A 19,238-nucleotide genomic window follows, 5' to 3' on the forward strand; every position below is an offset into this window, starting at 1 on the left:
GAGCAATATGGAAATATCTTAAATAACTGTCATCGTTTTTGTCAGGTATTATTTAATATATTTTCATTAATATCTTAAAACTCTTATAATCTAGTTTTGTGTACCTCTCTTATTGTTCTTGTTAAATTTTAACGGTATGAAATAGTAAACAACCTTTCAGTCTATCATTTTTTTCTTCTTAAAACTGTCATTAGGGCAGCCACCACTGCTTAGTCCTCAAAATCACATCCTGGCTTTTCAACACTTTACAGAGAGTTTATGCAGCGGATCTACTCAATTCAAAGCATCATTTGAACTCCTAGCAGCCGCTTCCCTGAGCATCAATTGTGGATCCCAGCAAGATGAAATCTTTAACCATGTCAATCTCGATTTATAAGAATGTTACCTACTGGTCCTGTTGTGAGGTGTTGGGTTGTCTTTGCATTGAGTTATAAGCCATACAGAATGCTGTAACCTTTCATCTTCGTTGGGAAGTCCTTTGCACTTTCAGCAAGTCAGGTTGTGTCATCTGCATATCGAAGGTCGTTAGTAAGACTTCCTCCAATCCTGAGGCCACATGCTTCTTCACATAAACCAGCTTCTATGATTATTTGTTCAGCATGCAGATTGAAGTATGATGAGGATACAACCCTGCTATATACCCTTCCTGACTTTAAGCTGTGCAGTATTCTCACAACTATCCCTTGGTCCATGAACAGGTTCTACATGAGCACAAGGTAGTGTTCCAGGATCCATAGCTTGTTATGGTTCACACAGTAGAATGTGTTGGCTTATTCAGTTAAACACAAGTAAACAACTTTATGGTATTTTCCATTTTCAGTCAAGATCTATCTGACATCAGAAATCTGATTCCTTGTTCTATGTGCTCTTCTGGATATGGCATGAATCTCTGATGGTTCCCTGTCATTGTACTTCTGCAACTGTTGTTGGATTAGCTTCTGCAAAATTGTACTTGCTGTGATGGTCAAGATATTGTTCTATAACTTGAGCATATATTGTTATATAACCTGGCATGTTCTCTATTAATTTAGTACTGTGTCTTGATCTCAATTTCCATGATTTCTTGAATGCCTCACTCACATAATTGTTTGTTGCTATCAAGCCATTTTTATGGCCACCTTATGAACAGCAGAAAAATGTCCTGTCTTGCATCATTCTCCCTATCAGCAGCACATTCAGGTGTTGGGGCACCTATCTTTGGAATGGGTAGGCCGACTAGATATCTTCCAAATTTCCTGGCATACACACGTGAGTGATTCCAGTTCTCGGTCAGCTTGTTGAACTATTTCAATCGATATTCGATCAATTCCTGGAGCCTTGTTTTTGGCTGACGTTTTCAGTGCAGCTTGGACTTCTTCCTTCAGTCGAAGTGGTTCTTGCTCATATGCTCCTTCTTGAAATGATTGGATTTTAACTAGTTCTTTTTGTACAGTGAATCTGTATTTTTTCCCATCTTCTTTTGCTGCTTCCTGGATGGTTCAGTATTTCATCCATAGAATCTTTCAGTATTGCAACTTGAGACTTAGATTTTGTTCTTTAATTATTTCAACTGCAGATAGGTTGGAGTGTTTTCCCTTTTCAGTTGTCTAACTCTAGGTCATCGAATATTTCATTATGATAATTTACTTTGTCTTCTCAAGCTGCCCTTTGAAACTTTCTGCTCAGCTCCTTGACTTCCTCCATCCATGTGCTTACCTGCTCTATGATTAAGAGCAAGTTTCAGAATTTCTTCTGACGTCCACTTTGATCTTTTCCTTTAAGTGCTTTCTTCATGCGTGAGGTTCTTGATATCATATTCTTCAGGTCTTCTGTCATTAGCGTCCAGTACAGCAAATCTCTTCATGAGCTGGTCTCCAAACTCAGGTGAGATAGACTCAATGGTTGTATTTCGACTCTGGTGAGCTTGTTTTCATTTTCAACCTGAACTTACGTATGAGCAATTGACAGTCTTTTCCACAGCCAGCCCCTGGCTTAGTCTCAGCTGTTGATATTGAGCTTCTCCATAGTCCTTTCCCATAGATGTATATAGTTGCCTTTTGTGTTGTTGAAAAAAGGTATTTGCTATGAACAAGTCATTGGCCTTGCAAAATTCTGATGCAATCTCTGGCTTCATTTCAATTTCCAAGGTCATACTTAGCAACTACTTTCCTTTCCATAAGGTTTTCCTTGGCTAATTCCACACAATTGGGCAGCCTATTGCTGCTTCATTGTCTGTTCTTAGTCTGGAAGCTCTGCTGAAAATCTGTTCACTTTGGGTGACTCTAGCGACATTTGAAATACCGGTGACACAGCTTCCAGTATCACAGCAACACCCAAGCCTGCACAATAAGACAAAGTAACAGACAAGTCGGGGGGTGAGGGGTGCGGAGCATAGCTAACCTCAATTCCCTATAAAAGTTCTGATATTTTATATTTATAGATCCCAATATGGTAGCCTTGAATATCCTTTGTAAACTTCTTACCCAAAATTAGGAGACCTGATGGCACAGTGGTTATGCCATGGGCTGCTAACTACAAGGTCAGCAGTTCGAAACCACCAGCTACTCTGTGAGAGAAAAATGGGACTTCACAGTCTGGTAAAGAGTTACAGTCTTGTAAAATCACAGGGATTGTCCAACTGTGCTAAAGGACACTATGAGTTGGCATCAACCCTATGGCAGTGAGTTTCCTGCCAAATTTATCAAAGATCAGTAGTGGAACGCATGTGTGCTTCTCTTTCCCCTAGGAAACCCTTTCTCTCTGAAGGGATGCTGGGTATAGATATGACCAAAAGACTCTTCCCTTTTTACCTTCTAATGGAGGAATTGTCCTAGGGTAAAAGGGTAAACTATAATGCAAGGCTAGTTGTCTGAGGAGCTTGGCCTGCCTTCTGTTAGCACCTCACCCGGAGCCTGGCATGTTCTCTATTAATTTAGTACTGTTTCTTGATCTCAATTTCCATGATTTCTTGAATGCCTCACTCACATAATTGTTTGTTGCTATCAAGCCATTTTTATGGCCACCTTATGAACAGCAGAAAATGTCCTGTCTTGCATCATTCTCACTATCAGCAGCACATTCAAGTCCATTATTTCATTCATCGGCACATTCAAGTCCTTGGTTAGCATACCTCTAACCAAGGGTGTTCCACACGCTTGCTGTTCTCTACTTCACTGCACAGAAGGTCCCCTCCAGGGATTAATCCCTCGTCCACGTCCAAAGTAATGGAGGTGGACAAGGTTCTCTTGTGATCCTTAAAGTAGTCACTGGCTACTTTCTGGCAGTGGATAATTAAGCCTTTCCAAATCTAGTCTGGTAACTCCGTGGCAGCCTGTCCACCATGAGCGACCCTGCTGATCACTGAAATTCCAGCAGCCTATCTTCCAGCAGCAGAGCAAGCTGCAAGCCACTCCGGAATGATCAACTGACAGAAGGGTGAGGTCCTCACCAACGATTGAACTCATTTAACTGTATTTTCATGAGAACTCTCAAGGGATACCAAAGATTGAGGATTCACCGAACCTAGATCTGAATGACAGAGTAGGCAAATGTGTCAAAATAATGTATATACAATAAATGCATTTTTGCTCATTTAATTCACTTGGTAGCAGTTATTTACAGAGAGTCCTCATCCTGGAGGCCAAGTTGAATAAAGTGGCTACCAATATGAGGCTCTCTGAAGTCAATAGTGAATACTGTTTGCTGATAAATCTTGAGAACCAGTATTTTAAATGGAAACAACCTTTATCAGTTTGATGCTGCCCTTGAATGTGGATACATCCCTTGAATGTGGATAAGGGGGAAAGATCAGATCTGGTACCCCAAAACATCTTCTTATATATTGTGTCAAGGATCTTTACAATACTTTCCCTGGTGCCTAGAAGACTTCTAAAATGTTAGGGAAGGGGGAAAAAATCCATCCTAATACATCCTCTCATTGATCAGGGGGAAACGAAAGCCAAAAAGAGGTTAAATATTAAAATATTAAGACATCAGTGGAAGCACATCAAATGTATATTTGCTGAGTTGGGGGTCCCAGAGGTAGCCATTACGAGATATAAGTGTTTTAATTAGCCTCGGCTTAACTAAGTTTCCCACTGGGATAGAAGAATCGATGGGAATGGATTGTAAGGGCAAAAGGAGAGAAAACTATCCAAGTGCTGGATAACGGATTGAGAGGTAGACTTACGGAGATGCACCATAGTGATGCCTGAGACGCTGCTGTCAAGCAGAGCTGGAGTTGCCACTCACTCTGTGATGTCGGGTGAGTATCTCCATCTATTCCTCGACGTTTGGTTCCATTTTCTTTTAAATAGAGATAATAATTGTATTTACTGACCAGCATTTTGAAGATGCAATTAGATAATATACATGCTTGGCCAATAGAAAACAACCAATGATATCTATGATGATGATGGGAACCCTGAGTTGTGGAAATATTTAAGTGTTTGACTGCTAACCGAACAGTTGGTGATTTGAGTCCACCAGAATTGCCCGGTAAGAAATCCCTAGCTAGCTAGTTCCCCAAAAACAAACCAACGACTGAAAACTTTGGGGGCCACAGTTCTACTCTGACACACAAGGGTTGTCATGAATTGGAATAAATTCAATGACAAGTGTTGTTTTGTTGGTTGCTTTTTGATGATGATGATGATGAAATCTGGGGATATGGGACCTACAAAAAGGTGTCTGGAAAAATATTAATTAACTATTTATTGTATGCAGGAGTAGAAAAGGTCATGGGAGATATTAATGGCAAACTGTGCATTTCACATAAAAATAAGGGGGGGAAATGCCAACTTTGGGACACTGGAGAATGGAAGCCCTAGCTTTCCTCAGTTCGTCCTGGTTTTTCCCAGTTAGCGTGCAGCCGAAAAGAATGGCAACTTCTACAAATTACAGAGAAGAGTGCATTCGCGAGTTCGGCAGCTTTCGGCAGGTATTAGATCGTATGGCTCCCCAAAGTCCCCTTCAGGGAAGTCTATAAATCAAGACCAAACAAGGCTCAGGAGCCACTTCACTCAGTCTGGAGTCCAGGATGATGGAAAGGTATTGGGAACATAATAGGAACTAGGAATTGTTAGCCCACTAATTAATTTGCAGAGGAAAGGAAAATGTCTTAGAACGTTCCATCTGTGTGGCTGCCTTGCTGAGTGGTGGAGCAGCAACAATAACAGTGGTGATAAAGGAGAAGACCAGAGCCACTCTGTGTGAGCCCGGCTCCAGACAGCTCCTGTCCCCAAGGTGACAGCAGAAGGAAAGGACACGGGGCTCAAGAAATCACATTCTGGCTCCAATCTTGGCTTCTAGGGCTTCCACAATCCATTCAAAAGCTCTTTTAACTGAGCGGAGAAGGCTTGAAAGGACACTGGAAAGGGCAGACAACTCCGTGGCTCCCCTACTTCAGTTTCTGTGATAGCTGCAAGTCAACGAACTGAAGAATGTCACAGCTGTGCCAGGCCTCAGAGATGTAGACCAATGTCCCTGCGATCTAGATGAAGGAGTACAGTGACCTTAAGTTCATTGTCATGCAGACACACACCAGCTAGAAGGTGTTGTTATAGTTGCAGATATGAATTTAAGGGCCTGAGGAATGTGAGGGAGGGGTGAAATGATTTTTTAAAAAAGAAGTACCAAGTGCAGGGACAGGTACCAAGATATTTTTAAGAAACCGTGATCAATAACGTTTATTGGCTAATACAGAATAGTTACAATGAGGATTGAGTTTACACATAGGCTTCCAACTTGGGAGAATGAGTGTATCTTAATACAATCATTTTATTAAGAGAGAAGACACCAGAGAAGGTATAGTTTGCATCTGCCTTTCCTATTTGAGAGGAAGGACCCTGGTGGCAGAGTGGTTTCACTGTGGGCTGTGATCCACAAGTTAACTGCTCTACCTTGTCCTGTAGGGTCACTATGAGTTGGCATTGAACGAATGGCAGTGAGTGGAGTTGGGGAGTTTTGAGAAGGAAACGTGATTGTAATATCAAATAAGAAACTAGACTTGGAAACCAGGATAACATTTCAGATTCAAAAGACAAAAGCATATAGGTGATAATTAGGAGTGCTCAAGGTCATTGGGAGGGGGGAGGGTGCACTGTAAAAAAGTGGCTGGCGAACAGAATATCTACAGAGCCTTGGTGCTTGGGCAAAAGAGAGGGGAAAATCTTGTGACAACAGGATAGCCATCGGGTGTGAGGGAACCCCCCATGAGGCTGTCAGCCAAAGGCAGCGTGGATGGACATCCAGGGACTGGAGTGGGGGGGTCTACAGACACTGACACCTTCTGCTTTCTCCTAAGCTGTCTGTCCTTCCCTGGTCAGCATGAGGAAGGAAAACCTCCAATCCATTCAAATGCTGAAAAGTAAAGATGTTTCTTTGAGGATTATGGTGTACCTGACCCAAGCCATAGGATTTTCAATTGCCCCATGTGTATTTGAAAGTTGAACCTTGAATAAGGAAGACCAAAGAAACATGGATGCATTTGAATGATAGCATTGGCGAAGAATATGGAAAGTACCATGAGCCGCCTAAAGAGGAAATCAAACGACCTGTCTTGGGAGAAGTCCAGGCAGAATGCTCCTTAGAGGCAAGGATGGTGAGACTTCCTCTCAAGTACTTTGGATTCATTGTCAGAAGAGAACAGTCACTGGCAAAGGACATGATGCTGGCAAAATGGAGGGGCGGTGACATAGAGGAAGACCTCGGCAAGGTGGATGGACACAGCGGCTGACACACCGGCTCCAACATCAGAACAACGGCGAGGATGACCCAGGACCAGGTAGGCTTTCAAACATGCGTTGGAAATGTCTCCACAGCTCCTAACAACAGCATGACATGTCTGGTGCCTACATAGAAATGCCTATTCGGGGCCAGGAAGATGTTTCTTCTACATCAGTATCTACGGGATTACACACATCAGGAGGAGTTATTGTTTAGAAGACTCTGATGTGGATGGAGATTTGCACAAAAAGGAAGAGGAGAGTACTATAGCCAAGCATGGTGAAGAAACTAGATGGTTCCTGGTTACCAAAAAGAACTAGATGGTTCCTGGTTACCAAAAAGAAAAGTGTCGGATCTACATATAACCTCCTCTGTGGGGGATTGACAACAGAAAAGTGGGTGAAGGGAGACATCAGACAATGTAAAATATGACAAAATTATAACAATTAATAAATTATCAAGGGTTCATGAGGGAGGAGGGAGTGGAGAGGGAGGGGGAAAATGAGGAGCTGATACCAAGGGCTCAAGTAGAAAGAAAATGTCTTGAGAATGATGATGGCAACAAATGTACAAATGGGCCTGACACGGTGGATGTATGTATGGATTGTGACTAGAGTTGTATGAGCCCCCAATAAAATGATTTTTTTAAATAGTAGCTAGGGTCTTAAAGGCTTATTTTCAAAAAAAGGAGCCATCTGAGTGAGGCATCAACTAGGTCCACAAGGAAAAAGCACACCAGCCTGGGTGATCCAAGGATGATGAATAAAATAATCCAAATCTAGAGGAGGGAATGGTATCAGAACTTAAATTATGAACACCTGGTTTGCAGTAGGCTATAGATGACAATGGAGGCCCAAAATCCATTTGCAGAATCCACACAAGGATTAAGATTCTCATGAATTCCCTCTGATCATAATTAAGGGATGTGAATAGCCATAGGACCAGACAGAGAGCACTGTAAAATCGATTATGGCAGACACAGTTAGGTCAAAAGGTAGTATCGTATTATTTGATCTCCCTTTTGACTAATTTTAAAGTTTTTTGTTTGTTTTTTAAGTGAAGGGGGAGTACATAGGAATCAAGTCCCTGGTGAATCCCTTCTGACCACTGTCCAGGGAGATATGAACAGCCTTGCTAATATGCAAAATGCATTGGGAAGTGCATTATTGCAAATACAGTTGGGTTAAAATTTAGCACCCTATCATTTGATCTCCCTTATGAACCATTTAAATTTGTTCTAGTTTTTTATATTTTCTGCTTTTTTTCTTGTAGTCTTTATCTGTTTTACTTTGCTGTTCTCGTTAGTTTTCATGTTTGCTTGTTTTTTAATGCTTTTCTGTATATGAAATTCAGCACAGGTAAATCTACAGAGACAGGGAATGGATCAATGGTTCCTTGAGGGAATGGAAGGGGAGGCTGGGGAGAAATGGAGAGTAAATGACAATGAGTACAGGAATGAAGAAACTGTTGGAAAATTGATTGTGATGATGATTGTACAACTCGTGATATGATTGAAATTTCAACAAGCAAAATTGTGTCATTGGCATATCTCAGGTTGTTAATATGCCTTCTTCTAATCTGCTGCCACATTTGTTTTTCATATAATCCAGTTTGTCTCATGAATAATTATGATGGAAGGATACAACTCTGATGCACACCTTTCCTGATTTTAAACTATGCAATATTCCCTTGTGCTGGTGGAGGGAGGGAGGGAGAGAGAGAGAGAGAGAGAGAGAGAATAGATAAATGGATTTTTAACATCATGAAAACATATAACATAGATTATGGGTAAAATAGGTCATAATTTCAAGCGAGCACTAAACATTGACCACTCTGAGTGTTCAAGAATGAACATGGAGTTCTAAATTTGATCATACTGACAAGGAGTTTGGGTCTGAGTATTTAAATTAAGCAAAAGTTCCTTGAGTAAACCCATTGTCAGGGCTCTGCAAAGGGGCTTCAAACAATTCATGAGAAAATGGAACCAAAGTTCATGGAATGTTTCACGAACTTCTTTGAAGACCCTAACCCCCGACAACCAGCCTCAGCCCAGCTCCTGACGGCGGCAAGCTCCTTGACGACAGCGAGCACACGCGGGTTCAGCCAGACGGGGCAGAATTGCTCTGAAGGGTTTCAAAGTCTGTAAAACTTTGCAGAAGCCAATGACCTTATCTTCCACCTGAGGAGCAATTGCTGGTTCACATCACTGATCCTGCAGTTAGCAGTTCAACGCAAGTGTGTCCCCAGGGCTCTTATAAAGTAGTTTAGGGAACAGCAATTTCAACAGTTAAAAAAGATGTAACCACGCTAGAGAAAACCTAAACAGTCATCCATACTATGGAATGAGTCTATGCTTGTGGTAGTTACATAATTTCAAGTCAACTTAATAAAGAAAGTGAAGGGGTGGACTTTAGCCTGTCAATCAGGTCACAGCCTTATGCTTCCTGGTGGGCATGACCTACCTTCTCATGAGGATTCTGGGAACTTCCTCCCTTTCTCCCTGCAGGTAGGCCACACTGTCTCTCTACTTCACCTTCCTGTGGAGAAGACCTGAGTGAGCCAAGTGGAAGAGACCTGCGGAGGACAGCCCTGTGATGCTTTCACTGCCATTGGACCCACAAGTGTTTTCATCCACTGGCCTGTGATCTTCCTGCATTCGGCATCATTGTGAGTGGCAATGTCAGTCTGAAGAAGAATGTATGGACTAGTATCAGACATAGGGGCTAATATCAATCTTAGGGACCTGATCTGAACTTGGCTGGGATGTTTTCTTAATATAAAATTACTCTTTGATATAAAACTCTTTCCTATACACATATGACTGTCCCTGGATTTGTTTCTCTAGTCAACCTGGACAAACACAATTCAAGAGAAATGAAACAGGCAAGGGAAGAAGTTGGCAAGATGGCATGGGACTGAGCAAACCACAGTGGACTAGGCAAGGACTGGGCAACCACAGAAGGCTTTTTAGTCTAAGGTTAAAATTGGAGACTTGCCATACAAAAAGATGAAATCTTGGGTGATGCTCCCTGATTGAAGAGGGTGACACAAGGATCAGAGAGGCCATTCAGGAGGAAGTTTCAACCATGTGACCTCTGTTAGGCTCTCTTCTTTCATCTATATAAAAAAGGGCTGTGGCCAACTACGCAAGGACTCCAATCTGTTTGAACAATCTATTTTGTTTTAACATACTTATGAACTCATCTGGAGATAGGCAATTAGAGAACCAGAGCCAAGGACCACGTTGAATAAAGATGTTAGAGAAAAAGTGGGAGAGCTTACCACTGATTGTCTGTGCGCTTGCATATCTGCGTGTGTCTGTTAATCGCTAAAATAACTGAATGTGTGTGGAAACTATTCAATCTCATTTAGTCAGGCATGTAACTATTTTTACAGTAACTTCGTTACATTACACGCCATTTCTTATTCAGTTTTTTAAAATCCCCCCCAATATTTGGCAGTATAATAGACCATGTTCTTTGAATGAATTCATTCAAACCCTGGTGGCACTGTGGGAAAAGTACTTCACTGCTAAATACACAGTTCAAACACACCAGCCACTCCTGGAAGACAGATGTAGTCTGTGTAATCTAATACAGATTTACAGTCATGGGAACCATATGTAGAATGGGTATGAGTTAGAATAGGGTTTCCATCGTAATTCCATCACAAAAACTAACTACAAGTATCTCAGTGTTTTGGATGATATAGTTGGAGATCAATTTTCCAGCTCCCTTATGCTTCTCTTGGAGGCTGATTTCTCAGATTGTCTGCACCTTCCCTTGGATTGGTTTCCACAGGGTCTGGCGTCTCCAAAGCATGCTGAGAATGAGTCGGAAATGCCACCTGCTCATTGATTTTTTCAAAATGGAAAACTGTACAAAATATGCAGACAAGCACACCAAGTAGGCATTGATATTGAAAAATCTGAGCTGTCCCCATCTTTTACCCCTATTATTTTCCATGCTGGGTTCCCAGATGGCTTGGATGAGGATCATGTTCTTTAGTTTATTCCATGTCCTTTCAATCCAGCTCCTCAGGAAACAGATTTTCTAGCCTAAAACCTCATGGATTGCCAAGAGCTAGTAGAATTTCTCCAGCATCCACCAAAGCCTATTTTGCCAAAAGCTCATCCTCTAGATTTCAGGTCCAGGATTCTGCCTGCCTTAGAAAGACCTGCTCATAACAAGCTTGAATGCAGTAGAATCCTTGGGGGAAAGAGGATTACATATTTTTCCATGTTATTTCTTGTCTTCCAAGAAACAGTTGCGTGGACTCTAGCACTTAATTTGGAGAAGAATTTTATCCCGCAGCCATCTGGCACAACAGCAGAAGTGTCTTTTATAGTCTGCTTTTCTCAGGAGTGTGAGGCCAAGATGGACTTACACTTCTCTCCCAAAGAGAAGGTGGCTGTGCATTCTGGGAAACGGGTGTAGGGACTGGACTCAAGGAATTGGGGTGGAAGTGAGAGACATTAGGAAACCAGGATGCTCACATTGCTTCCACCTCTCAGTAACTTGTCTCAGTTGGTAACTTGTCTCAGTCCAAACTATAACATATTTCTGCCAGAATTCATCAATTGTGGATCCGAAGCACAAAATTTACCCCAATTAAGTAAGACTACAATGAAAGAGGAGTGGTGAAAGTTTCAGCAGCAGTGACATGCACATTATGATCAATGGAGTCCTCAGTAAGTTTCTCGCTCAGTAAGTTCCTCGCTGAGATTTACAGTTTGATTTGTAGGCCTAGGCACTGTAGTTCATCCAAATAACTCCTATACAAGTTTGATCCAATATTCCACACAATTCCCAGTGTCGGTGTCTCCTTTCCACATCCTTATCATGTCTTCAAGGCACAAGATATTTTAGTGCATAACTGCACATGAAATAAAATTGAACTTTGGGTGGGTGACCATTGTACCAAAATGTGAGTCCTTGGTCAATACATCAAACAAGAATCTGACCAAATAATGATGCATCACACTATAGAATAAAATATGATAGAAGAAACAAGGAAAGTGGATAATGTCTTTGGAGTTTCTGTCTTACATAACCACCACCATTCGTAAAATATTGTATGCCTACTAACAAGACAATATGTTAATGGACCCTATCATCCTAATGATGTCACAATATCACCTGTATATACACAATCTCATCTCCTAACATGGCTGAAATTTTGGCATATAGCAAAATGTTCAGAAAAGAATGGTCTGGAAGAGAAGACTAGGTCCATAAGAAGACAGGCCATGTATTTTCAGAAAACCTGTTGTTGTTGTTTGGGACCATCAAATAGGTTCTGACCCACAGCAACCCTAAGCACAATGGCGGAAACACTGCTGGGTCCTGCACCATCCTCACAATTTTGCCCATGCCTGACTCCATTGTTGAAGCCACTGTGTCCATCATCTCATTGAGGGCCCGCCTCTTTTCCACTGACCCTCTACTTTACCAAGCATGATGTCCTTCTCAAGGCACCGGTCTCTCCTAACATGTCCAAAGTATATAAGGCAAAATCTTACCACCCTTACCTCTAGGAGCACTCTGGTCACACTTCTTCCAAAACACATTTGTTTGTCCTTTGAGCCGTCCATGATCCTTTCAGTAGTCTTCTCCAGCACCACGATGCCAATGCAGCGATTCTTTTTCAGTATTCCGTATTCAATGTCCAACTTTCACATGCACCTGATGCGATTGAAAATAGCATGGCTTGGGACAGGAGCACCTTAGTCCTCGAAGTCACATCTTTGTTTTTCAGTACTCTAAGGAGCTCTTCTGCATCAGATTTACCTAATGCAAAGCATCTTTTGATCACTAGACTGCTGCTTCCATGACCATTGATTGTGGATCCAAGCCAGAGCAAACGCTTGACAATTTCAATCTTTTCGCCATTTCTCATGATGTTACCTCTTGGTCCAGGTGTGAGGATTTTAGACTTCCTTATACTGATTGAGTCACAATCCATATTGAAGGCTGCAATCCTTGATCTTCACTGCACAAGAGCTTTCGGTCCTCCTTACTCTCAGCACGCAGGATTGTGTCATCTGCCATCACAGGTTAGGAATACACCTTCCTCCAATGCTGATGCTCCATTCTTCTTCATATAACCTTGTCACCTGGAAAACACGGCATAGCGGAGCTTTTTACTTTCTGCCTGAGTACATAATTCTTGTCACCTTATTTTGGGGGGGTTGTGTGCGTGTGTGTTACATCTAAAATCAGGAAAAGGAAAGGTAAATGTACCTGAGACTGTCACATTCACTTGCCAGATACCCATCCCACTTAAGCCCCTACAGGTCATCAAAGAAAGGTCTTGGGAAGTCAGATAATTGGGTCTGGGCCTCTATTACATCTTCTGATTTTAGTTAAATCTGACTGTGTAACACAGAGTAAGTTGCTTCTCTCTGGAATTTTATACCTGTAAAATGTTATAACGGCTACAAACTGATGTAGTCAAGGGCAAAAATGTGAATTTCAGCATCTCAACATCCAGGTCACTGAATGAAGACTACTCATCCTAAAGGTAATGACACGTGTCTCCCTAAATATGGTGCACATTTTGTGCAGTTACAGCTGCCTCCTTCTGCCATGCCTCCTGCCCAACAGCAAGAAATCTCATTTTTGTTTGTTGTTGTTATTGTTGATTTTCTTTCTGTGCATCTTTTATTTCTCCTTTGTAGGTAACATGGAGGCAAGGTAAAAGAGGAGATCTAGTGATCTAGAGGTAATTTCTAGGTGGTTCAGAGAATAAATGTGATTGGCTACTAATCAAAAGGTTGGTGCTTTGAGTCTTCCCAGAGGCATCTTGGAAGAAAGTATTGGTGATAGTCTTCCACAACAAGCCATTGCAAACACTATGGAGTACAGTTCTACTCTTCCGCCGCTGAGTTACCATGAATGTCCAAGTTGACTCTACAACTGGTTAGAGATTGAGACTTTAGGGGGACTCAATTTCAGTTGTGAGTCTAAGAGATGGATTCTAAGCTTGATTCAGTTGTGGACAGGGAGGGTGTGTGCATCAAGGAAGGAGGCAAAGCAAAGAGATGGTAATGAGGGAATAGCAAGCACCAAAAGGGTCCCCAGAGAGTCCCTGGCACATGGGGAGGAAACCTCATGGACAAAGATCACTTTATTTACGAGTTGGCACCAGTAGGTAAATATGCCAAGTCCTGTAGCCTATGGACTTCCTTGACTGTCTGATAGCCCAGGTTCTCCCCAGTTCTCAGCTCTCCATGTGAGAGGGATTGAGATTTTCCCACGTGTCAAGATGGGAAACAAAGCTGGCAGACCTCACAGATTCCGGGGATTTCACCACTGTCCCTGGTATGCTGGCTAGGCTGGCCTCCCTACTTTCCTGCCTTCTGACTATGAAGAGAGGGATGCCAACCTGTCTGCTTTGTCTGGAAGACTTCTGCTGTGCTTCTGAGAAATGCTGGCTATTAAGAAGTCTGGTCATTCCATGGTGCAATCCACCTTCAGAAAGGATGCCTATTTCAGCTTGTTTCCTAAATGAGAACCCCCTCCTGCTTTCTGCCTGGGAGGAGAGCCATTTGGGCCCCCTGCCTCCTGTCTCTCACCAACTCTTTTCCAAAGCTTTCTCAATAAAGGTTAAATCACCTATCTGAGAGTCATGACCTTTCTATTCAGAGACAAGGAGGATGTCTAATTTGTAATGTCTAGTGCGCTTTCTGACTGTGAACTTTCTGAAAATGTCCTTTTGTGTTTTTGAGGAGTCATGTTCAGTTTTCTTGGTCCCCACTCTCTCTCTCCTCTTTGCCTGGTGATCATTCTACTGAACTCAGATGTAAAAACGTTCTTCTGTTCCTGAGAAAAGACATACAGAGACATCACTACATCCAACACACACACACACACACACACACACACACACACACACACACACACTACACAGGACCTTTCAGGAAATCCAGAGGAAAAAGCAATTTGCATTCAATGACTTATCAAGCCATTGTCTAACTTCATTTTCCTCTTTAAGAAAACTATGTTGTGTTTGTAGAAAACAATGTACAGGCTCTGTTTATAGAAATTATACAGAACTGAAACGTTTTAAAATTGGCTCTTATTGTTTACTTTTTAAATCCAAAAGCATTACATGCTCTTGAATTTAAAAAAAATAAAAAGGCTATTGTGAAACTGAAAGTACTGCTGAATAGCAAGAAAAAAGTGTTTCTTTACCACATAAGATATTAATTCCCAAAAGAACTGTCTTTGTTTAGGAAGCAAAAATAATAATTTTTATTAAATGATTAAAAAAAAATTTAATCATTTTATTAGGGGCTCATACAACTCTTATCACAATCCATACATACATCAATTGTGTAAAGCACTTTTGTACACTCATTGCCCTCATCATTCTCAATAAATTACAAAATTTTAAGGCAAAGGAATCCCTCTTTATTATTATTATCTAACTTATTTGCTCTAGATCCTGACTTTTCAGGCCAGTGCTTATGTTTAATATGTGGCTTTCTGTTGTATGTGTCACAAAATAGGACCAGAAATTACTAGGTGTTTGACTTAATACTTACACTCGTGCTTCAAAACATTTCAATGGCCTTTGCTCTGTAAGTTACACTATGAATAAGCTTACCATTTCCACTAGTAAGAGGGAAGCAACAGTGGTTGTCAGGAAGAGATATTGAGGATCAGATCTCTAGAGAAAGCCCAGTTAGTTCAGTCTAGCTTTCTGCCAGCTTCTCCCTTGCTCGGAGCAATAGCAGTCAAAGCACTAGCTTTAGCCAGGTATATAGAATAACTAATATACTACCACAATTCTCTTTAGGTCATGTGACAAAACATTAGAAGGACATCATGCTTGGAAAAGTAGAGGACCAGCGAAAAAGAGAAGTCAGTCAACAAGATGGATTGGCACAGAGGGTACAGCAATGGGTCAAGCCTAGCACTTGTGCAAACAGTGCAGGACCGTGCAAGGTTTCCGTCTGTTGTACATATAATGGCTATGTAACTGCTTCAATGATTGCTAATCACTAATTTAAATTTGTTTTTTATGTATTTATGTATTTGTGGATGAGCTTCCTAAAGCTCCCCAAAACTAGAGTGAATTGGTGTCAGAAAATAATCACAATGCTTAAAAGTGATTTGAAATGTTTTCATACCAGAGCAGTACTGAATTCAAAACACCTTGGCTGGATAAGTATTCCAAAAGTTTCGCATCCATCTCCTAACATTTCAGGAAGTTTAATACCCGAGGGTAAGGTCACTTATTAGAATTCCAATCCTCTCTTGCTCTTTTGCATTCAAATGGCTTGATCCCTTATTACCTTCCCAACCAATTAGAGCTTCCGGTTCTTAATCTATCTCCTTTTACCCACCACCTTTGGTCTCCCAATCATCTCTCTCCTTCACTTTTCCCTTGCAGTGTGCCCTAGATTGATCCCAGGGGCAGCTTCCTTTCTCTCAAAACTGTGCATAGTTCACCTTCGTACTTTCTCTTATCCTAGAGTGCGGAAGGGCAGAAGCCCCCCCCCCCCCCAGGGTGCCCTTAGAAGAGGAGACAGTGCCTTTTCTAGTTACTCTCATTTGCGGCTGCGCTGTACCACAGCGGTCCTAGGAGGGAGGGATTAAAGGTCTGAAATGTTCAATAGAGATACATTTGTCTCAATTAAATTTAGGAAATTTCAGTAAACAAATCTAAATTAAAGTCAGACCCACTGCCACAGAATGGAGCCTCACGCAGAGTCACCCTATAGGATAGAGTAGAATTGCCCCCCTTGGTTTGGGAGACTTAAATCTTATGGGAGTAGAGAGCTCCATCTTCTTCCCTCAAAGTAGCTGGTAGGTCGGAACCTCTGGCCTTGAGTTAGCATCTCAATAAGTAACCCACTGTGCCACTCAGGTTCCATGTAGATTAAAAAACAAACCATCACACTGCCATCAAGTTAGTTTGGACTCATAGCTGCCCTAAAGGGCTGGGTGGAACTGCCCCTGTGAGTTTCAGACTGTAACTTTTATGGGAGTAGAGCTGGCTGGTGGTTTCGAAGGGCTAACTTTGAGGTTAACAGCACAACATGTCACCACTGTGAAACCAGGGCTCCTCTCCACATAGATATTTAATTAAGGTAAACATTCCATTTAGATAAAAATTAATTATCTAAGCTGTCTCTCTCCTGTTGGTTTCTTGAGAACAAAGAAAAAAGACTCATGAATATATGTCAGTGAGTGCTCCCATAGAGCCTGAAGAACAGATTGTCCCAGTACTGACAGGCATCAGAAAGGAATCAGGTACAGATACCATGTTCAGAACTGCTGCCAAGTACCTGACTGAGCTCATGTACACTGGATAGCTTATCCTATTTACATGTGGCATAGTTACCCGTGTCTAGAGCAGTGGTTCTCAACCTTCCTAATGCCACGACCCTTTAATACAGCTCCTCATGTTGTGGTGACTCCCCAACCATAAAATTATTTTCATTGCTACTTCATCACTATCATTTTGCTATTGTTATGAATCAGGCGACTCCCGTGAGAGGATCATTTGACCCCCAAAGGGACTTTGACCCACAGGTTGAAAACCGCTGGTCTAGAGCTTAATGTGCTATGCTATGTAAATATATCATGGGTTCAGCACTGGTTAAATATCATCTTGATGCCAACATAAGTTTAGGGATAAAATGACAAAGAATAAATGATACTTGACCAATGACAAGTGCTGTATAGCTGCAATAAATGTGGGGCATGGAGACCTTGGAGGTTATGTATTGAAGTGAAAAATATAAAAGTCAATTTAAAAATATAAATATGTGTATTTATATTCTGTCTGGGACCACGGTGTCCTGGTGAACAATTCTAACTTTGATTCTTGTGGGGGGTAGTAGAACCTGGGGTGGAAACAACAGAGGAATAGCCCCAGGAGAGAACAATCAGAAGAAAAGCATATCTCAGGTGCTTTTTAAAAATCCACCCAAACAAGAATTGCAAAGGGATGTCTGTGGGCAGTTGTGCTGGCTTTTACCAGGGCTGGAGAAAACAGCTCTGCCTGCAGGGGATGTGTCACAACCGATCTCTGATTGGCCAGAGCAGTGCAAAAACTAGGTGACAGCAAGCGCTCAGAGCTTGCTTTTGCAGGCAGCTGGACTGAGACAGGCCCAAGCAAGCCTGCAAAGACATGCTCCAAAAGGCCAAAGGACATTTGTACAGCTGACAGCAGCTGTGAGTCCTGACAGTACTGGGGTCCCTCCACCCTGTTTGCCTTTATGCCTCAGGAAATAGATAACTCACATCTCAGGTGGGACAAGAATAGAGACTATGCACACATGCCCCACCCTGCAGACTGGAGTCAAAGGAAAATCTACCTGTGTACTAGTTTGTTGGAGAGAGAAGAAAACGACTAGGGTAAATCAATTAATTTACATTCCCTCCTCAGGCAAATCGCAAGGGCAGAGAGAGGTGGACATCTTTCTGGATGGCTCTGCTATGTAGCTGGTACCAGAGGAACCCCAGTGGTGTCATTGGTGAAGCACTGAGCTACCAACCACAGGGTCAGCATTCAGCTCTACGGGCCTTTCCACAAGGGAGAGATGAAGAGGGCTGTTCCCTTACAGATTTACGGACTCGGGATTCCTCTGTATTCTGAATTTCTAGGAGTCAGAATCCATTGAATGGCAGTTGGTTTCATAGCCGACAGAGCTGGTCCCCTGTCCATTAAGTTCTCCCGTTTTTCCTTTAGAATAGCCCATCACCTTTGTTCAAGCATCTTCATAAATGATCGAGGTTAAGAATGTTGTTGTTAGATGCCATGGATTTGGTCCAACCCTTAGCAACCCCGTGAGACAACAGAACAAAACGCTGCCCGGTCCTGCGCCATCCTCACAATTGTTCTTATGTCTGAGCCCATTGATGCGGCCGCTGTGTCCATCCATCGTGTCAATGGTCGCTCCACGACTTTACCAAGCATAATGTCCTTCTGGTCACTCCTGACAACACGTCCGAAGTCTGTGAGATGATATCTGGCCATGCTTGCCTCTAAGGAGCATCCTGGCTGTATTTCTTCTGAGACAGATTTGTTTGTTCCTTGTGCAGACCATGGTGCTTTCAATATTCTTTGCCAACACCATAATTCAAATGCACCGATTCTTCTTCCGTCATTCTGTTATGGTCACTAGGGATTAGTTGAATGTGGGCATGTAACATCTTTCTAATAAGATTCAAGAGAAGTTTTTTTGGAGGGGGTCTTCTGTGAAAGATGCTTTCAGGTGAGAGCAAAAGGACTCTCTCTGTTGGACACTGTGATGCCTGAGCAAGACCAAGGTCAGCTAGGTTGAGGAGGCGCCCATACACTGAGGTGGTGCAGCAAGCAGTAAGGCAGAAAGAACCCGAGTCTTGCTGATATCATCAAGCTCCGAGTGAACCAATCTGGGAGTTTCTCTATTCGTGGACTTTATAGAAAAGATCATATGTTTTCTTAATTGTTCATGCCAGTTGAGATGGACCATTTATTGTTACTTGCTGCCCAAAGCATTCAAATCAATTCAGCCCCCAAATCAATTCTTGGTA

The sequence above is a fragment of the Echinops telfairi genome, unplaced genomic scaffold (genome assembly GCF_000313985.2).
Source record: "Echinops telfairi isolate 266 unplaced genomic scaffold, ASM31398v2 ScPeMD7_3;HRSCAF=10, whole genome shotgun sequence".
Lineage (NCBI taxonomy): Eukaryota > Metazoa > Chordata > Mammalia > Afrosoricida > Tenrecidae > Echinops > Echinops telfairi.